The sequence below is a fragment of the Mustela nivalis genome (assembly GCF_964662115.1).
Source record: "Mustela nivalis genome assembly, chromosome: 3".
Lineage (NCBI taxonomy): Eukaryota > Metazoa > Chordata > Mammalia > Carnivora > Mustelidae > Mustela > Mustela nivalis.
The window spans coordinates 32,718,580-32,741,280 of NC_139022.1; the positions used below are offsets into that span (position 1 = coordinate 32,718,580).

The following is a 22,701-nucleotide window of genomic DNA, read 5'->3' on the forward strand; positions in this document are numbered from 1 at the left end:
GCTCAGGTCATGATCTCGGGGTCCTGGGATCGAGTCCTGCATCAGGCTCTCTGCTCAGCAGGGATCCTGCTTCCCTCTCTCTCTCTCTGCCTGCCTCTCCATCTACTTGTGATTTCTCTCTGTCAAATAAATAAAATCTTTAAAAAAAAAGAAAGAAAGAAAGAAAGAAAGAAAGAAAGAAAGAAAGAAAGGTCCTTGAATTATGCTTGTGGTTAACAAAGAAGAGAACTGTTTTGTCCTAGTTTCACAGTCGCCTGACCACAGCTGCACCTGGACAATAAGATATGGCTAACTGAAAAATGTAAACTGTGCAGAGCATACCAGGAACTGTAACTGTGTAAAGAGGTCACTGTGATTGTGGCTTTGTGCCAAGCCTTTGTCTAAAAAATGTATAAAAACCATATGCTCCCCTTGATCAGGGCTCTCAGCCTCTGCCTGATCTTCGGGTATGCTGCAGAGCCCCAGCATGCTGGAACAATAAAGCCCGTGCTGTTGCAGAAAGAGCTGCCTTGGTGTTGTTCCTCTGCGCCTCCCTAGGTTGAGGTCTTCTGGATCCTAACAGTCACTGCTCAGCAGGGAGCCTGCTTACCCCCTCTCTCTGCCTGCCTTTCTGCCTACTTGTGATCTTTCTTTCAAATAAATAAATAAAATCTTTTTTAAAAAGCAAAGAATATATCTTACCCATTTTGATCTTCTAATCATGTCTGTCACATACTTACCACTTTTTAAGTATGTATGAAATCAATGAAATTTATTTCATTTAAATCTAATGTCATCACTGGAGATCTATAAAACCTATGATTGTTTTGAGTTGCAAAGATTTTGTTACTATGTCACATTTTCATGTCAATTAGTGTCTAGCTTTTTCTCCTTCTCACTTTGACACAGAGTATGGTACAAAGATACATGTTTGAATCCTATGTACTTAAGACTATATTTAAGTTACACTGTTTTCTAAATAATTAGCTTGCTTAACAGTAGTTTAATGACTATTAATTGAGAACTCAAAATAGCATGCTATTGCATTATGATCCGTACAATTGTTTCATCACCCGGTAGCAACCAGCTTATGATTTATGGGAGAAAATAACAGCACGGGAGAGGGGGGAGGGACATGGATGGATAATAATAGGATTTGGTAGAGGTAGAGAATTTTGACCCAAAACATCCAAGGAAACCAGATGGTGGAATAGAAGCATCTAGATAACACATATAACATGGTAAAAGATCAAGGATTTCCCAGTGTTGGTTATATTTATAGGTTCATAGCATTTTAGAATTAATAGGGACCATGGAGACCTTCTAAATTCAAAATCTCTCATTTACCAAATAAGGATACTGTGACCTGGTGAAAGTAGGTGACTTGTCCAAGTTAGTGACAGATCAGGACTACATACCAGGTCTTTGGGCTGTCCAGTTTAGCATTCTCACCTTTTCTCTCCAGTGTGAAGTCTCTGATATCCAAAGATCTACACTATGACATACAATAGAACTTATCTTCATGAATCTTCTTTGTTTAGAACATTAGCTATTTAAAGCTTCTGGTGTAAAGGAATGTTTTACATTCTGAATTAAGATTTCTCTATTCCATATGGTTTCTTTGCAGTGGTATTATCTGATATAATAATTTATACTTCACCTAAAAGATTCCTACAATAATTACATTTATTAGGTTTCTGTGTTACATGCTTTATCTGATTATCACTGAAGAGTTAATCCTGGTGAAGGGTTCAATGAAAAAACTCATGTATGAGTTCTCTGATGTCGTGTAAGGTTTGTACTCCGACTGAAGGCTTTTCCACATTCATTACACTGATAGGGTTTCTCTCCTGTATGAGTTCTCTGATGCACTATAAGGGATGAATTCTTAATGAAGGCTTTTCCACACTGATCACATTCATAGGGTTTCTCACCAGTATGAATTCTTTGATGTTCAATAAGGTATGCACTCTGGCTAAAGGCCTTTCCACATTCATTGCATTCATAAGGTTTCTCTCCAGTATGAATAACCTGATGTACAGTAAGGGAAGATCGCCCAGTGAAATGTTTTCCACATACCATACATTCATAAGGTTTCTCTCCAGTATGAATTCTCCGATGTTGAGTAAGAGATGAATTCTTGCTGAAAGCTTTTCCACACTGATTACATTCAAAAGGTTTTACTCCAGAGTGAAGTCTCTGGTGTTCTATAAGGTATGTACTTTGACTAAAGGATTTCCCACATTTGTTACATTTGTAGGGTTTTTCTCCAGTGTGATTTCGTTGATGTAGGGTAAGGGTTGAGCTTTTACTAAAGGCTTTTCCACATTCACTACACTCATAGGGTTTTTCTCCAGTATGACTTCTCTGATGTACAATAAGGTGCATGCTCTGACTAAAGGCTTTCCCACATTCATTGCACTCATAGGGTTTTTCTCCTGTGTGAGTTCTCTGATGGACTGTAAGATTCATGCTTTGGGTAAAAGCTTTCCCACATTCATTACATTTGTAGGGTTTCTCTCCAGTATGAATCCTTTCATGTTGAATAAGGGATGAATTCTTACGGAAAGCTTTTCCACACTCTTTACACTGATAGGGTTTCTCTCCGGTATGAGTTCTTTGATGAACAGTAAGGTTCATGCTCTGGCTGAAGGTTTTCCCACATTCGTTACATTTGTAGGGTTTCTCTCCAGTATGAATTCTTTGATGTACAGTAAGGGAGGAGCGTTCAATGAAGTGCTTCCCACATACACTACATTTATAGGGTTTCTCCCCAGTATGAATCCTCTGGTGCTTAAGAAGAGATGAGCTCTGGCTGAAGGTTTTCCTGCATTCATTACATTCATAGATTTTCTTTCCTACAAACATACTTTGAGCTTTAATTAATTCAGAATTCTGTTTAGTGTCTTCGCCACATGAATTCTGATTATGGGGCCTTTGTCCCACAGGAACACTTTGTTGTATATCAAGGATTGACCTTTGACTAGAACATCTTTTAAATTCATGACCACCATATGCCCGCCTCTCAGGGAGGGTTTCCTTATGAGTAAGGGCCACTTGGTGCGGATGTCTGTCCTGGTTTTTCTCTTTTCCATCTAACCAATTATCAGGTTCCCACGCTTCCCCTAAAGAAGGCCAGAGACCTCTTTCCATTATTACCCCATAGGATAAATCTTCAGTAATGGTGGGCTTTGTCGTTGATTCTCTGGTTTCAAGTCTTGTCTCCCAGTCTGGGGGAAAAAAAAAATCAAATATACATTGGTTTCTCTGCTGGAAGACAAAAAACTGTATATGATGGGAATGAAAGAAAGAAACTGAGAATAACTATGGGGCACATGTGAGAGCTTTCAGAGATGTCTACAGTTAGGAAGAAAAACAGAAGGGAGGGAAAGAACAGTGAACTAGTTCATGAATAACAGAAGAACTAGAGGAGGTAGTAAGCAGAGAAAAGAGTAAGCCTGAGTATGCAGAAGGGATGGACACTGAAATCACTGACCTCTGGACATGGCTGAATAATGAAGATGGGATGAAGGGGAAATACAGATAAGCTGGGATCGGGGCAGGCAGATCAGAAAGTCCTGGTATTCCCACCAGCAGTTTCTTCTCCCCTACAGTGCTGCCTCTGATTCTGACACTAAATCTTTGTACAACACTACAGTGTGACACCGTCAAAAACTGTTGGCTCTGGAGTCAGACACACTTGGCTTTAAACCCTGGCTGTTAACGTACCCTCTTAACTAGTTGTTTCTCTGGATTTTAGTTTTTACAGATATAAAATAAAGATAAAAATAATCAGATGAGGATTAAGTGAGATAATGCATATAAACTACCCTTCAGGAGCACATTTGTTTGGAATATAAAATACCACAACCTTCTTGAAACTTACAGGACGATCACACAATCTAAAGGTTCCCCTTACCACCAACTTTCAATAGGCTGTAAGTTTCTCATTCTCTTTAAGTAAGAGGGGCGTATAGGGCCCTACCATTTCCTAAATACCCATTCATTAGAAATGTGAACTGGTTGCAGGAAGAGGCAAAGCAGGATCTGTTGAGCTGCTTGAGATAGGGCCTTGAAGGAGGGACCTTGCGACCACTCAGACTTTTATTTTCTCACATCCCACTTCTTATCCTAGACAAAGTGGCCAGGGGAGATGAGAGGCAGAAGACAGAAAACTACAGTCTGAGAATCAGCTGTCAGCTTGATCAAAATTACGAGAGCCAAGATTAATACTGAACCAACAAAAAGGCCTGTGGACAGGAGGCTTTACTATGAAGCATGAGGTATGCATTAACTAAACCACCTCCTTGCAACCTGGCCTGCTTATGTAAAAAAAAGAGAAAAAGTGGAAAGCCATGCAGGCTCCACTTCTAAAACACACACACCACTGCGTAACCCCAGAAAGGACCTATCCAATCAAGTGTGGATATCGACAGGCGACACATGAACTGGAGGCTGCCTCCTCCCGTCACTATATTACATCCAACTGTCCAACCAAAGCTCTACCCAGTAAGCAACATAAAGGGCAAAAGAGGAGCCATTCACAGTGTTAGACAAATACAAACTCCAGACCAAACTGCCCTCATTCAAGATAAGTGATACACAGAAAATGACAAATTTGGAAACTATGTAGAGGTTTAAGAAATAAAATTTTGAAACAAAAACAGGAGAATGAGGAAAAAACCATAAAAACCACCTGGAAAATAAATACTGGAAGAATAATGAAATGCTTCCAGTCATCAAAAGGTATCGAAAAGGAAGTAAACAAAAACAGTGACATACTGGGAGGAGATCTTTGCAACACATGGCCCATACAGGACTAGAACCTAGATCTGGAAAACAGTGTCTGTGGAACACTAAGCCCACCAGAAAAATGGGCAAATGACTTGAGAAAAGGAAATATGGTGAGTAAACAAGCAAAGATACCCAATCTCAACAGTAGCCAGGAGAAGGGAGATTAAAGCTCCAGTGAGTAACATCTACTTGAGGGAAAAGAAAGTGCAGACTGATAGCTTCAGATTTTAGAAAGATGTGTTGTAATGGAAATATCACATACCACTGGTAGAAATGTAATTCGGTTCAGGTATTTGAGAAAGTTTAACACTACCTAGTAATGTAGGATAGGTACAGAGACTGTGATTTAGTAAACCCACTAGTAGGTACATATGCTTAGGGAATCTGCTTTGCAAAGGTGTACTACAATTCATAATTTTTAAGGTAACATTGTACATAAGAGCAAAAAACTGGAAACCACCCATATGTTACCAGCAATAGAACTGATAACTAAATTGTGAAATATTTATGACAACAGAATAACTGAAAACAGTGAGTATTAAAAATGTCATGTTTATGTCTCCCCAAAACTCGTGTGTTGAAGCCTAATCCCCAATGAGATAACTTTAGGAGGGGGAGGTCCTTTGGAAGTCATTAAGTCATGAAGGTAAAGCCCTTATAAGAAGTGACGCACATGACAGAGCTTGCTTCCCCTCTCTATGCTCTCTGTCATGTGCGGATGCTGTGTGAAGGCAGCTGTCCATGAAGTAGGAGGTAGGGCCTCACCAGGAAGCCAACCATGCTGGCCTCTCATCTCAGACTTCCAGCCTCCAAGGAACTATGAGAAATAGATGTCTGATGTTAGAGCTACCAAATCTGTGGTGTTCTGTGATAGCAACCTGAACCAACAGAGAACATTAGCTAAAGCTATGTAAAATAATCAGAATGAGTAAATAATTTAAGCAAAGTCACACAAAAAAATATATATAGTAAGAGTCCATTTAGATCGAATTTAAAAACAGACTAAAACTAAATGTATTGTTTAGAGATTCCTTTATGGATGGCAGTACTGTAAGTAAAAGCGAGGAAAGGGAATTATCACAAATGTGAGAAGAATGGTTCTGTCTTGGGTAAGAGGACATGAATAAGGAGGCTCACACAAAGCATTTCTAATATACAAGCAATGTTCTGTTTCTAAATCTGGGGTCTAGTGCCTTAGTGTTTGCTTTCCTTATTATTTGTTCATCTTTATCATCATGAACTATAAAGAGAAGCAGTATGGCATAATGGTTAAGACAACAACTTTCGAACCAGGCTACCTGGCTCCACTTAGCTGTGTGACCTTGGGAAGGCTACGTTAACCTGTCTGTGTTCCTGTTTGCTCAGCTGTTAAATGGCACCTAGTGTATAGTGTTGATGTAAGAAAAAAAATAAGTACTTATAAAGGCCTCTTCTGTGTAGATTTTTGCTAAATAGTATATGTATTGTCTATAGTATATTATATTGTCTATAAGACATTTCTTAAAATGAGAACAACAAAATATTTGCAATTTTGGAAAATACTAGTAATTTTAAGTTGAAACATCATTATGTACTAAAGAAAACTTAACAGACTCCATATATCTTCATGGAATTTGGAGATCTAATTTAAAAGTTAATTTTGGAGATTTGCTGCAGGAAAAGAAAAATGGATTACCAACAATTTTCTTTAAACTGACTGAAGCGATTGCTCCAGAAAGACAGTGAAGCCATGTCTTCAGGGACTGAGGAAAGATCAATGTGACTCAAGAATTGCACATGGCCAGTACTCCATACATGTTGTAGAAAAAACCAAAACACATTCTTAAATATGAAAGATTTAGTAATTGTAGTACACTGAAGCCATTCCTGAACTACTGCTTAGATATTTGATTTGAACAAAGGATTTATCCAGGAGTTCCAGAATGTCACTATCAGGATGCTACTAATTAGTAATATAATATGTTATATTATGTAATATATATAATACATCATATAACATTATATACTATATTAATATTATATATTATACAACATATATCTATTATATATTGTATATAATATATACTATATATTAATTATATGAATATATTGACAACATATATAACAATATATTAGTAGGACATGAGGGATGCTTCAAAAGTATTTGATAATATCCAACTTGGATCCTGATTCAAAAACAAAAGTATAAGCAATGTATCAAATACACATAAAATACCAGAATTCACACTAACAACAGAATCAAGGAACAGATGCTTACTATTTAATAGTGTTCCCAAAGTGTGACCAGCACATTAGACAACTTAGAGGAGAGGAAATTTTACTTTTCTCAGATCACATGACTGTCTCCCTGGAAAACACAAAATTGTTAGGGTAACTGTACTCCGAATTAGTGAAGTGTTGAGGGGTTGGGATGGGAGCACTAAGGATCAAAAACTGTAGCTCTTCTAGGACTGGATGAGGTTTCAGATGCTTGCTATTTTGCTGTCTCATTAAACAAGGACCCTGTTAACATGCACAGCAATATGCTTGGTCATTGATTGTTAGCTGTTATCATTACCATGATTATTTTGTGTTAAAAAAATATATAGCCCTCTCTTCATTTTTTCCTAAACAGGACTTTGGAGTGATAGCTCATTCTCCTTATTGTCTTAGAATGTCTAGTTACAGGATTTATATAATCTTGGTACTCCTCAGGACATGAACAAGAGCCCCCAGGACCTTGGGAGAACACAGATCCTTCAGTCTTTATGGCTGACACTGGTCATAGAGGAGGCCAAGAGCCTCTACTGTACCCACTGTACCCGCCCCAAGAGAACTGGGGCAGGTACAGCCCTCGGGCAGCAGGTCCTGCTCTTCCTACGGCAAGTTTTTATTTCTTTTTGTCTTTCTTCAATCCCCTGTGTAGTTGGTAAGTTACTCCTTCCACTCCACCAGATAATTTCAGTATTCACCTGACTGGACTTCCTACTTAACACTCTCGCTACTTACTGTACAGTGCATTCTCCATCTAGCAGCCAGACTGACCCTCTGAACATGAATTATCTCTTCAAGAATCACTATTGACCCAGGTGCTGATTAGAGTGCTAATGATGAACAAAACACATTTCTGGCCTAAGGAACTTTTATTTCCATGAGAGGAAGAAAGGCAACCAACATAATAAATAAGTAAAATACTTAAAATTTAAGTGGCATGCCTTTCAGAAAAAAATAAAAGCAGTAAGATGGAAGCAGGGAGCATGATGGGTGAGGGGAATGGTCTGTAATTTCACAGAGAGTCTTCAGGAAAGACCACAGTGAAAAGGTGATATTGAAGCCAAGACTTTAGAGGCTAAGGACGGACTCACAGGACTATCACAGGGAGAGCAACCCACACAGAAAGAACCACCAGTGCAGAGGCCCCAAGGCAGGTGTGGGTCTGCGCTGTGTAAAGATCAATGCACTTTGGATACCTCTACATTTATGGTCTTTCAGATTAGTTTTCCTACTGATGGAGGCAAAGACAGGGCTGTAGCAAACATGAAGGAGGCTCAGCTTAGCAGAAGGAACTCTGTAAATAGGGACTCCGTAACAGTATATAAATTCTGTGTGTGTGTGTACATACATGTTAATGTACACACACAGACATAGAAACACACACACAGATTGTCACCCAGTACATTTCTGAGAATGATACAAAGTCATGTATAAAACACAAATAATAGGTTTCTACATTTAGGGGTAGTAAAGGGTGGCTTCCTGGAGGGCTTAAAATGTTACAGGATCCCTAACTGTATCTTATTTCATAGACAAGATCTTTGGTAATAGATTTTAATACTTTAAACATGTTCTTGTTTGTTTTCTTCATGACTGTACTTCACCAACTGATTTAAGTCTAATGACCACTGATTAGAGGCTAAAACCTCACTGCTTTCCACATTGCTAATAATTCCCATCTTTGTCTCAACATTAACAAGTTTACTAGTGATAATGCTGTCTCTAACAGAACTTCTATCTGCACATTTTCTACTTAGCTTTTATCAAATATAGGCAATATCTAATTCAAGACCTATACACATGAAAACCTTTGTACAGAAAAAGAAAATAATTAACTGGGGTGCTTGAGTGGCTCAATTGGTTGAGCATCTGACTCTTGATTTGGGCTCAGGTCATGATATCAGGGTCGTGGGATTGAGCACCATGTCAGGCTCTGTGCCAAGCATGGATTCTTTCTCTCTCCCTCTGCACCTCCCCCTCCCCCCCACCAGACTCACTCTCTTTCTCTAAAAAAAAGTAAGAAAGAAAACAATCATCTAAAAGAAAAATTGGGCTAGGACATTAAGGTTCTATTTGTCACAGCAAGGAAGGGAAGGAAAGTTACAACTTTTTTGTTTCAGAATTAGCATTAAACTTGAAGACAAAAACAAAACAAAACCAGAAACCTGTGTTCAACTTCTGGCATGTCATTCCATCTCTGAACTGGTCTCTCCTAAGAAGGGGTGCTGCAGTACCTACCCCTTTAGATGGTTACAAAGAGTGAGTCAGGATGGCTGGACAAGAGCCGAGCACAGCACTCAGTCCTCCACACTTTTTTGTCTTGGTTTTGAACAGAAGACTAAAAGGTAGCTTTATCTGGCAATAACATCAAAACCTGGAAAAAACAAGACCCAGAGTTAGCACACCACCAATTTTCTGGGCTTCATCCTCTGGCTCCACTTTTCTGGGGCTTTGGTTTCTCCTCTCTACTCTTGTAAATACACTTGAGTTGTTTTGCTGGTAAGAAAACCAGAGGTACCCAACCTCCATCTTGTCTCAGTTCTTGCCCTTTCTTCCTTGCCCTCTGACGTGAACCCTGTTGAAACAACTAGTTGTAATGTCTTTACTTGTTTGCTTCTTTACTCATATACCCACAGCCCATTTCCCTCTGCAACAAGAGTGCCCTTCCCCACGCCACATCCTTAGCGTCCTTCTGGCTAAGGCCAACAGCACCCTCCAGTTCTTGGTTGGCATGTTTACTCTCCCACTTCTTCTCTCTTCCCTTGGCTTTCCCTACATTTCTCCTCCTTTGATGACTCTTTCTGTCCCCTTCACTGGGGCATTTTTGGCCCCAAATCAGTCTTACTGTTCTTTGGGGTCCCATCCTTGCTGCTTTGCCTTTCTCATTCCCTCATCCTGATAATTAATAATACTCATGATACCAAGTCACAGATAGGATTGTAAATTTCAAACCTGTATTTTCACCTAATTTCTAAAAATTCTACTTGATGTCATTCAGTATTCACTTAACAAACATATATTAAATACCTACTCTGGCAGGCAACATGCCAGGCAGGGGATATAAAGCAAAGTTAGCTCAATCATGACAATTCAGTGAGCCTGCATACTAGTGGCTAGACAGACATTCAGAGAGACAAGGCAAAATATAATGTGAAATGCAAGCATAAACAAATGAAGAGTCTTTAGGTTTGGCCCAACAGAGCAGCCTGAACAGTAAAGAAGAGAGGAAAACCCAGGATCAAGAATACATGCGTTTGCCTCCGCTGCCCCAATAAAAATGACAGTGGGATAATGAAAAAGGCATATATAAACCTACTAAAGTAATCTGGAGAACAAGGGGAAAAATGCTGCAAACATATACCAAAAAACGAAGCAAAGAGAAAACAACAACAACAAAAAGCAATCTAAATATTCTCATACAGACAAATAAATACAGGCATTAAAAATATTGCTGTTAAGAAAGAAGGAACACTCAGGGGGTGCCTGGGTGGCTCAGTTGGTTAAGCGACTGCTTTCAACTCAGGTCATGATCCCAGAGTCCTGGGATCCCAGAGTCCCACATTGGGATCCCACCTCCATGGGGAGTCTGCTTCTCCCTCTGACCTCCCCTCTCATGCTCTCTCTCTCTCTGTCTCTCTCCCTCTCTCAAATAAATAAATAAAATCTTAAAAAAAAAAAGAAGGAAGGAACACTCAGGACGAGAGGGTGGCTCATAGAAATTTAAAGATATAGATATAATAGAAATAATTTTTTTTTTCCAGAAAAGGACTGAAAGACTAACTTTAAGGAAATCTTTACATCTCCTGGCATTCTTCCCATCAAACAAGGCCATGTAGGATGCACCTGCTGCTCCCTGGATTCAGAATGGTTTCCTGCATGGCCCATCACTTTGTAAGTTACCTGTTCAACATACAGCTTCAAAGAGAGGCCCTCTCTGATCACTCCATCTACAATAAAGCTTCTGTTAACTGATCTAGTTCCCTTACGCTGCTTGCTTTTTCCACATAGCACTAGGACTCTACGCTATTCATTCCCTTCCTTTCCTTTCCCTTCTCCTTCCATGCTTGCTTGCTTTATTAATTTATTGTCTACCCCAGTAGACTATAAGCTGCATGGGGAAGCTGCCTGTCTTGTTTAGTGCTATAGCCACAATGCTAGGAACAAAGCCTAGCGCTCACAAAGTGTTTTTTGAATAAAAAGATTATTTACATAAGATTAAATACAAATAGAATCAAACCACAGAATCTATAGTAAAGGCAATTAAAGCTACCTTCAGGGATCATTTTATATCTAATAAATAAGCATTAAAAGGCATAAAATATCCAAAGTTGTGCAATGTGTGGCAGGAATCATAAAAAATACATCTTTTGACCCAGTGATTCTTGTAAAATCCTATTCTTTATTTAAAAAAAAAAAGATTTTATTTATTTATTTGACAGAGAGATCGATCACAAGTAGACAGACAGGCAGGCAGAGAGAGAGGGGGAAGCAGGTTCCCTGCTGAGCAGAGAGCCCGACGAGGGGCTGGATCCCAAGACCCTGAGATGACTTGAACCGAAGGCAGAGGCTCAACCCACTGAGCCACCCAGGTGCCCCAAATCTTATTCTTTAGAAAGCTTACTGGAAACTGGCATTCATAAGATTCTTTGTTTTTTTTTTTCCTATCAACATGTTCTTTTACTGATTTCTTTTATTGCTTTATACTTAGGTAGCCATATACTATTTATACAGAGATTTTAAAAAAATACGTGCCTATCCCTTTAATTTAAAAAAGTGTATAAGAAGAAATGCTTTCATATTGAATAGAGAATAAAAGACTGTAAAAAATTTTTTTTTCTTTCCAGAAGAAAGTCAGTGATAACCTCTAACAGAAATTTCATTTCTAAGGGGGATTAGAAACCAGTTAACAAAGACTAAAAAAGACATTAAATGTTTAGAGGAGAATGGAATCCAGATTGAAACCTGAGGAACGAGAAAGGGAATGTATAGAACGTGAGGTTACTAGTGAAAATAGAAAAGCTAACGTCATCTTCATTTGTTTTCAAATGAAGACTAAAACACATATACAAGTTTGCAACTCGGGGAAAAAAACCTCAGTTTCCTTTAAGAAAGCTGACAAACATTTAAATGAAAGAAGTCATGGATACACATTACGGCTGAGAAGAAAGACTCACGAAACAGAAGAAAGAGAATATAAAATGGAAGAAGATAGAAAGACAGGGATTCAAACTACAGATAAAGACAGAAAAGCAGTAATAATTGGTACATTTACTGATGTTCACAGCAATAAATAAGTGCTACAAATGTAGTACTCATTTGATCCTCCTACACTCTTCCCTCCATGATGAGGGCTTTTGCGAGACGGATAAAGGATGAGTGACATGAGTAATGCAGAGACCTTTGAGGGAATAAAGGGCAGGCAGGGTTGCTGTCACTCCAGGAGACCGAGGGAGCTCCGTGGGGATTTCCTTGGGTACACACTCAGTAACAAGTCCTTGCAGCCTGATGTGTACCTGGAGAGGCACACTCTAAGTCCATTTATCATCCAGCTCAGTTCTGCAAGTTCCAGCTGAGAAGACACATTTGGTTTGGAAAGCTGATGCCCTGCTCTGGGGGAGAGACAGTACATTTGGGTTCTGAACTGAGTATAATAACCACTCCTAGTACCTGTCCTTGTCTCTTCCCCATCCGGTCTTCTGAAGATTCCGTTTTCCATTCCATGTCCAGAGAGGACACCAAGCAACCATCCTAAAACAATGACCTATCAATGAGGATTGCAAGTGTAAATTTCTGAATTTCTGTGGTTGTAAAAGGTGGCAGTAGGTGGGGGAAAATGTCAGTAGGGAGATTTTGAATTAGAACAAGAGGTCTTACCCAGTGAAACCAAGTCTCACTGTAGTTCTGTAGCATCACTGTCCCATACAAGTTCCTCTGAGCAGAATCCAGACAAATCCACTCCTCCTAAGTGCAATCCACAGACACATCCCTGATGGTCACTGACTCCTGAAACTATAAATTCTTGCTCAGAGGATTATGCTAATAAAACCCCCTGAGGGAAGTGGGGGAAAAAAAATCCGTGTTAGAAGGGACAGGATAAAGATCTGTGTGAGAAAAATGTCTTATCTGCCAAAAGAAACTAAACAAAAAATGTACATTATCATGAAATAACCAGAGAAAAATGTAATATAAAGTGCTTTGGGGTGCCAGGGTGGCTCAGTCGGTTAAGCATCCAACTCTTGATATTGGCTTAGGTTGTAATCTCAGGGTCCTGGGATTGAGCCCCATGTCGGGCATGGAGCCTGCTTAAGAATTTCTCTCTCCCTCTCCCCTCACCCCATCATATGTGCTCTCTCAAATAGTTAAATAAAATGAGTAAATAAAAAGAATGTGCTTTGACTTGTAAGGATGGAAGAGGAGGTATTAGAGAGTAATAGGGAAAGGTACTGAAGGCTGCCCTAGATAACCACTGGCAAAGAGTAGGTAGTGTTCTAATGGCCTCCCATTTACCCTGTTGGTGAAGGAGGGATCCCAAACCTTAGAGAGCACAAGATGACTGAACACATGACACCGAGCACCAGGCAGAAGAGGCTGACAGCAATTTACAAGTCACATGTTCTTATAGCCTGGGGAAGGAGGAACTACCTCCCCATGCAGGGCCATTCAGGGAGTGTACCTGTGAACCAGCAGGGGCTGTGGGAGGCAGGCTTTTTAGTGACAAGAGAGCAAGGTGACCGTAGGAAGTTGCAGTCGACCTGTCTGAACAATTTTATGGGCTGGTAGGGAGGCAAAACCTATTAAGGTTGAGGACTGGGAGGGATTCACCGGTCTGGCTGATAGGGCAGTTAGCTAGGTAGGGTGCTTTCCCTGCTGGGCTGGGGCAGGAAGACCCAGGGGAACTCATAGCCAGGGCTTTGGAGCCCCATGAGGCTCAGCGATGTCCAGGCAGCACATGGAATTTCAGGCTTTACAATTTAGGCAGAATCCCAGTTAATGGAGGGAGCATGTACAAACATGGTACCTATAGAATATGGTTGAGAAGTCCAAGAACACATCCAGCTTGACCTGAAAGTGGCATTTCAAATTTCTAAGCCCATTTCAGCCCTGTTCTCTAGCCCTTAGATTAGGAAGTAAAACACAATAAGCATTCAGTATCTGTTTAATGAGTGTGATGGTTAATTTTATGTGTCAGCTTGACTGGGCTAAGGTATTCCCAAATAGATAGTAAAGTATTATTATTTCTAGGTATTTCTGTGAGGGTGCTCCCAGTGAGTCATTAGACCGAGTAAAGATCAGCCTGCAGCAATGTGGGAGGGCATCATCCAATCCATTGAGGCCCAAAGAGAACAAAAACGCTGAGGAAAGACAAATTTACTGCCTCTGCTTGAGTTGCGACAGCCCTCAGACAGTACTCTTAGCTCTTAAGCTTTCATACTCGGACCAGGACTTACACCCTCAGTCCCAGATCTCTGGGTTTGGAGTCGTGCTACACACTGGCTTTCCTGGCCTCCAGATTGCAGAGGGTAGATCGTGGGGACTCTTCAGCTTGTGGGTTCTGTTTCTTGAAGAAGCCTGGTACAAGGAGGGAGCACTAATTGAGTACTCACTGTTGTACTGAGCTTTGCGCTAATAGGAGAGTCACACACCTCACCCCATTAACCCCTATGACAACCTGCTAGATTGCTAGCAGTACAGTCATCATTTTACAGATGAAGAATCTGAGGATCAGGATGGCTAAATAATTTCTCCATGATCACACAGCTGGGACTCAAATCCCAGGCCATCTATCTCCTCGTGTTGTTAGAGGAAAAAGCCAACCCTCTTCAGAGCAAGTGAGAGAGGGAGAGAGAGAGTGTGTGGTGGGAGGGGCGGTGGATATGGAAAGCAGTAAGGACAAGGAAATGGGGATAAAGCCACTGAGGAGGCTTTCATTTAAGGACAAAGAGTGCTGTGCTATGTAAGTGGGCAAAGGGGAGAAAAGTAGTGGGGAGAAAAGGCCTGGAAACCAGAGATGGGACGAAACCCACCCCAAGAAATATGTGTATTTTACATCCTGCTCGCTGTGAACTTCTAGGAAAAGTGTCAGCACTGAGGCAGAGTTCATTATCTTTCTACTTCATTATTTCCTCCTAATACTTATTTAATCGACATATCAACATAATGTTAAAAATCACAAATATTGTCCAAAAATGTGAAGGTAGCTTCTAGAAGGACATAATTATGTGGCTGAATTTCCATTTTATGAAAGGAGAAAAAGGAACCAAGAAAAACCATCAGTTTAACAAATATAAAGAAAGGAAACAAGAAAGCATGATAAACATAAATCATTAAATAATCAGAAAAAAGACGTGATACTTATGTAACAACATACGTGAATAAGTTGACTTTCTCTATTAAAAGACAAAAACTCTAAAATTGGTTTCAAATATAGCACATACCAGAGATATACCTAAACTACATACCAGAAAGTTAAAAAGGGTGTATGTGTGTGGGGTGAGGGGTGGTAGGGTAGAGACAAGATGAAAGACCCCTCCCCTAGTAGATAGATAGGATAACTAACTGCTTGTTTGCTTTTCTGTAAACCGCTGGCCTTTAGGTATGAAATTAGGTTATCAATTGTGTGATTAATTGCTTATTGCTCTTCTCTAGCCACGTGGCTTATAGAAATAATAGAGACGTCATGATGGCATTCCTCCCTTCCCCCTTCTTGTTCCCCTTCCCCGCCTCTCCTTTCCAGCGCGCGGGCCCTCATAACCAATCAGCTTGTGCCCCCTCCCCCGCTGCTCTCTTCGCACGCGTGGGTCCCCAAAGCCAATCAGTAAACTCCAAGTATGCCTTTTTCAAAAGTTCAAACTGTCCACCAATCAGATGCGCCCCACCCAAAACTTGTTTGTACCTTCCTATAAAAGACCCTGCTTCCCTCCAGTCGGTGTGCTCAGTTAGCTGGAGCTGCCGACCACCCGCCGGTACCCGCGTGACAATAAACCTCTTGCTGATTGCATCCAGTGGCAGTGTTGGATTCTTGGGTAAGGGGATCCACGGGTCTTTCACAAGATACAGCAGGCCAGTGTAAATAAAAAACAAGGAGAAAAAAAGAAACTAGGAGGAGAACATATGAATATCAGATAAGATAGAATGTATGTGGGAACAGGAAAAAAGGTAACAGAAATAGGATATTCTCTTTCCAAAAATTAAGCCACTTTTTTTCCCCAATAAATTGCCTTGTTAGCTGAATATATTGGGCAAAATTAAAAGCCCAGATTCAGGGGCGCCTGGGTGGCTCAGTGGGTTAAAGCTTCTGCCTTTGGCTCAGGTCATGATCCCAGGGTCCTGGGATCGAGCCCCACGTCGGGCTCTCTGCTCAGCGGGGAGCCTGCTTCCTCCTCTCTCTCTCTCTCTCTGCCTACCTCTCCATCTGTTGTGATCTCTGTCTGTCAAATAAATAAATAAATAAATAAATCTTAAAAAAAAAAAAAAGCCCAGATTCAGACTCCTGTGGGCTATATGCCAGTATTTCCCACTTCCTGGATTCTCATCAGCTTTAGTACGGAGCTCCCAGAGCTTGTCTCTATTATAAAACATCCTGTGGGCCCCTGAGTTATATAAAAGGGCTCCTAAAGACCAAAACTTAATGATATTGCTCACAAAACGTATTTGTTGTTAATCCCTTCAGAGGTTTTTCCCTTTCGCTTTTCCACTTAGTATGGTCTTTTCTCCCCAGCGCTACATTAAAAGCACAGGTTAACTCATGGTGTTTGAAATAAACAGCTTCATGGATTTGTCTCTTTCGTGCAAAGGTTTTCTTAAACCTAAAGACGCAGGCTTTTTGATATTGTTATCCTTTGAAAGACTGAGAACCAAATGGAATAAGTGGGGATATTTTAAGTGATCAAAGCATAATTTATAAAGAAGGTATGACAGTGATGAAGTTTGAGGCACCACAGCAACACAACGTCTTTCTTCAGGTATAATTCTTAGCAATCCAATTGTTATTTTATTTTTTTTAAGATTTATTAATTGAGAGAGAGAGAATGCGTGCACGAGCTTGTGAGTTGGGGTGGGGGTACACAGGCAGAGGGAGAGAATCTCAAGCAGACTCCCTGCTGAGCATGGAGCCCAACATGGGGCTTGATCCTAGGACCTTGAGATCATGACTTGAGCCAAAACCAAGAGTCAAATGCTTAACTGACTGAATCACCCAGGTGCCCCAGCAATCCAGTTTTTTTTGTTTTTTTTTTTTTTAATCTCAGTCGTGTTTAAATCACAGTCACAATGGCAACAAAAAACCAAAACACCCCAGAATACACTTAACACTTAACAGGGATATGTAAGATCCTTGTGATCAAACTTAACAAAAGCCATTATGAATGATCTGAATAAAATGAAGGGTAGTTTTTTAATAGGAAGAATAAACATTGTAAGAGATGGCAGTCTTCCTCAAATTGATATAGATTTAATGGAATTCAAATCAGAATTGCATACTTTGTTACTGTTAAAACTTGATAAAAAGTAATAAAATTTGACTATAAGGGTAACTGTAAAATAACAGTACTGTAATGCAAAATTTTGGAAAGAAAACCAAGGAAGAATTTGCTTTATGAAATAACAAAATAAATTCTAAAACAACAAATAAAATAGTGTGGTACTAGAGCAGAGATAGAGCGACTGAATGGAACCTAGAAAAACTTATGTAATGTATATATAAACATAGCATACATTAAAGGTAGCATTTCCAATCTATGGAAAGAAGCAGATTATTCAAATACACCAGTTGGAATGCCATCTCTTCCAGAGTGCCACTCCGGCTCTACCCAGCTAAAACAGACATCATACTCCACCATGCCACCCTACTATGTGGCTTTCACAGCACCTAACAATGTCCTCAGTAATTATTTCTTCTCTGCTGCCTTCCCTTTCTGAAAGACAGGACCTAGGAGAAAGGGACCGAGCCTGTCTCACTCACCACCATTTTCCCAGCATCTAGAATACTGCCTAACACGTGATAGGCAGGTGCTCAGTCCCTGTTGAGTGAACGGATGGACAACAAAATACTACACATTTTAAATGAAGTTATATTCCAATCTCACATTAATATATGATAAATTCCAGAGAGCTCAAGGATGTCAGTTTAAAAGAATAAAATTAATAGAAAACATAGAAAAATGTTTATATACTCTTGGGATACAGAAAGCCTTTCATAGCACGATTCCAAAGCCAAACAAAGGGAAAAGGAAAGTTAACTGCATAAAACTCCAAAACTTACTTATAGCAGAAGATGTTATAAACACATTTAAGAGAAATGACAGGGAATAAATAATAATGATTTATGGCAAAGGATTAATGTCCACACTGCATAAAAGCCTTTTATATATAAACCACCCAGTATAAAACTGGGCAAGCATGTAAACAGGTATTTAAAAGGCCAGAAGAATGTGTGCCTGTGCATATTTTTGACAGTTTGAGACCTACAACTATATATTATAGTCTTAAAAATTTTTTTTTACAACTACACAGCTAGTATGTATATTCATAAAAAGAAGATGTAGTTTAAAGGCAAATACAAGTCCTATTTGGGTGATTCATAGTCCAATGACCAGCCTAAAAAGGAAAGATGGAAAAAGGAGAACAGCTCCAGTGCTTCACTGATACATCCCAGGTCCAAGTGTCAAGGTCATCCAAGACAAAGACTGAGGAACTGTTCCAGGTGAAGGGAGACTAAGGAGATGTGACAGCTGAATGCCAGCTGTGATCTGGATTAGGTCCTGGACCAGATAAAGACCCAATTTGTGGCAAAGTATGTGTAAGGTTTATAGGTTAGCTAACAGTACTGTGTCCACATAAGCATCTTCATTTGGTAATTATATTTTAGTGATGTAAAATGAGAGCTTGTTTTTAGGAAATACATACTGAAGTATTCAGAAATCAAACCAGTGATTGCCTGAGGCAGGGGATGTGGACTGGAAGGGGGTGACAACATTTTCTGGGGTGAAGAAACTGTTAATGTAGCTTGACTGGGGTAATGACTATGTTGGTGCATAAATTTGTCAAAACTCAATAAATAATATGCTTAAAATGGGTTATCTTATGTAAAATTACACCTGGGGGTGCTGGGTGGCTCAGTGGGTTAAAGCCTCTGCCCTCGGCTCCGGTCATGATTCCAGGGTCCTGGGATTGAGCCCCACATCGGGCTTTCTGCTTAGCAGGGAGCCTGCTTCCTCCTCCTCTCTCTCTCTCTCTGCCTGCCTGCTTGTCTGTCTTCTTGTGATCTCTGTCAAATAAATAAATAAAATCTTAAAAAAAATAAAATAAAATTACACCTGGGGAAAAAAATCTGATTAAAAAACTTAATTAACACTATTTTTGCTAAATAAAATAAAACCAAGGCTCCTGACAGCCAACTACAACCTTCATCAACCGAAATCTTCTGAATGCTCCCCCTTTAAACCTTCTTTTCTGGAAACTCCCTCTTTCTTCTGCCCATTTTTGTGAGTTATGATGCCTTTCATAACTGAGCTTGATAATACTAAGGAGAGAGAGTAGGACAAACATAAATCACAACAGTTAGTACTTGTCTTCTTGAAGCCTTTTTAAAACTTGTTCTTTTGATAAATAAACAAGTGACATATCTGAGAGAACGCTAATACATGATCTTATGAATAGAGAAAAACACTTTGAGTCCTGTGGGATAGGAAACAAAGTTAAGTAAGCCTAACCATAAGAAACAAAACAAAACTTAGGGTCTCCTGGGGCCAAGTCCCCCTGATATCTTCTTTTTCCAGAGCAGCAAAAACTCCAGGTTCTAATAAAACTAGCAAATTCCATTTTCTTTCTTTCTTTCTTTCTTTCTTGCTTTCTTGCTTTCTTTTTCTTTTTTTTTAAAGATTTTATATATTTATTTGAGTGAGATGACCTCTCTTATGTTCCCTGAGAGTCCATAAACCCGATAAGCACCCAGACTATCTTTCATATGATTTTTGTTCCTTCGATGATGCTTGAATGGCACCAAAAGCTCAGTAGACCAGGGCTTCCAGCTGATTAAGGAAGTAGGCTGCAGAGGACAGAGCTGAGGTACACTAAAGCCCCCCACTAGGGGGGGATTTATGGGAAATATCTAACATTCTGAGATTGCAGTAGCCCCATCCTCTGCAGTGAAGCCCACATATGGTACAGGTATAAGTGCTAAGGAGTAAGGGAGAGGGTTTAGAGAGAAACATGCACTCACCTTAGCTGCCAGGGGCAGAGGCCCAATAGCCATCACCTTCTCTTTCCTTCCTGTGCCATCCTTCTAGGGGATGGGCAGGATCCAGAGGAAGCAGAGCTGAGGGAAGGAAAGGAAGCTATGAGAAATGAGACGCCTGCAAGGACAACAAATAAAATACCTACAGATCAGCCAAATAAGAAATGTTTGGTACCTTCTTAAGGAAACGATATTTATATTCATGAAGTTTATTTTGCTAAGCTTATCTAGATATATAAAGGACGAACAGAGAAATATACCATATTCCTGGATAGGCTATCACAATATCTAAGTTGTTACTTCTTTGAAATTAATTTATAAACTTTGCACATTCCTAACCAAGTTATGCTTAAGTAATAGTATTTTAAGGATAATTATGGAAAATATCTTTTTTAAAGTTAAGTGTGTCCTTTAAGGACAGCCAGGAAACATTTGAAAAGGAAGAGTGGTGAGGGAGAACCTGCCCACCAGGTATCAGATAAGCTATAGTAATTAGAACACACTGATTGAACAGACTGAGTCATTCATGCACCAGATACAATGTTGACCACCTACTGTGTACCAGGCAAGATTCCTAGGGGAAAGGATAAATACAGCCATAAACAAAACAGATGAACAAGTTCTCTCCATGCCATCATGGATTATAGTCTAGCAGAGAAAAGGATCAGTAGAACAAATTAAAATCCTGCCAACACAAACAATTCCGAGAACATTTTGTATGTAAGAATTCAGGATATGAAAAAGTAACCTCTCATCAGTGAAAAAAGAATGAATTAGTAACTTGGAACGAGGGCTTACCATTTGGAAAAGAATAAAAATTTGCACATTCAATCAAATTAAAGTACTAAAAGAAACTGCAGATGAACATTTTTGTGATAATGGGATAGACGGCCCCCTAACAATGATGCCAAAGACCCAAACATGAAGGGATTGTTTCCATGCCTAACCATGAGAAAATGTAACATTTCTACCTAGTAAGAAAACACTGTATTAGATACAGAATTCAAAAACAAACCTCAGCATTTCATAAAATATTCATTAGTGTTCAAAACACACATTTAAACAACCCTATTGCCTGCACCTCTCAGAAAGTTGGAGAACAGGAACACCCAGACTTGGAGTGGATCCATCAGACATCCTTATCTTGCAAATGCTTATAAACTACTACTGTTCTGGAGAGAGTAAGGTGGGAGGGTATCAAAAGTCTTACAGTATGATCCAGAAATTTTCATATGAAGAGATTTAAAGAATAAGACAGGAATGCAAAGATGTGTGTAGCTGGATGGCCTATATGGTTTATAACATGAGGGGGTTAAAAACCTGAGAAATAACGTAAAGGCCTAAAGGAAGGATTGAATATGACACAGACACTTTTTTTTCACGCTCTTTAAAATGACACTTGTTTTAAAAAATTGACATAACTGTATGTTTTCAAAATATTATTTTTTTTAAAAGCTTATTCTCTACCTGATTCGAGTGGTATTTACACAGATAAAAACATTTGTAAAAAATCATGGAGCTCAGTATTTGTGCTTTTTAAACCCCTTCCAAATGTCTGTCAAAGCTCGGTTTTAAATGTAAATAGAGAGGACACTAATGTCCACATCTTTGTGTAGAAACAAAGGCTTTCTATGTTTATATGCCAACATGCAGATTTTGAGTTTTCAAATAATTTTTTATTTGAAATGCTCCTCTTAATTTTCTAGTTTTCCTATAGTTAACTTATCCTTTTTGGGGGGCTGGGGGAGACGGAGGAAAAAAATGGCTTTAAAAAAATAAAACGATTCTCTGAAACAGAAACCTGCATGGGGTCGACCTCCCCATTCTTAGATGGGTCAAGAGGGGGTCCACGCAGCGCCTCTTGGAATCAGAGACTGCAGATGGCGCGTCCGCGAGATGTCCGCGGACACAAAGGGCAGGTGCTGGAGCCCCAAGACCGCGCACCAAGTGCGGCATCCCCAGAGACTTCTGAAGTGCGGCCCGGGGAAAGCCCGCGGCGGGGAGGAGCCCAGGGTCTGAGTGACTCCCAGAGCCCTCGGGCCCGGGACCGCTGCACCAGGTCCCCCGCCCTCACCGCTCCCGACAGGTGATGGTCCTCATCTCTCGGTTTTCCCACCCAGCCGGGCTCCCGGGGCGAGAGAGGGCGCACCTGGAGCGAGCGGCCCGGCGCCGCGCGGGGACTGAGAGGACACGGCCCCCAGACCATCCACCGCCAGCCACGCCCCTCAGGGGCCTCGCCCGGCCGTCCGGGCCTTTTCCTGCGTGGGCCTCCTCCTGGCTCCAGTCCCATACGGTGCGTCTCACCCCGGCCCCACACTCACCCTCTCCCAGCAGGAGCGGGAGCAACCGGTGCGGACGCAGCCCTCCCCGGCGCGTACGCCCCGGGCGACGGACTACATTTCCCACAAGGCTGCTGGGGCGCGGCGCGGCTGTCACTGCGC

General features: G+C 40.4%; 1 protein-coding gene and 1 long non-coding RNA gene across 2 annotated transcripts in view; one reads left to right on the forward strand and one right to left on the reverse strand.

Moving 5' to 3' along the window:
• The window catches only part of PROP1 (PROP paired-like homeobox 1), a gene marked incomplete at its 5' end in the record, with an annotated part of 94,756 nt that overhangs the window by 4,149 nt on the left and 67,906 nt on the right, over positions 1-22,701 (forward strand). The window lies entirely within an intron of this gene.
• LOC309861116 lies at positions 963-22,666 on the reverse strand. Its single transcript, XR_014309759.1, has 4 exons — positions 22,582-22,666; positions 20,246-20,341; positions 9,265-9,400; positions 963-3,209 (listed from the first exon to the last, which is right to left on the reverse strand). It is a non-coding gene; the product is annotated as an uncharacterized lncRNA (long non-coding RNA).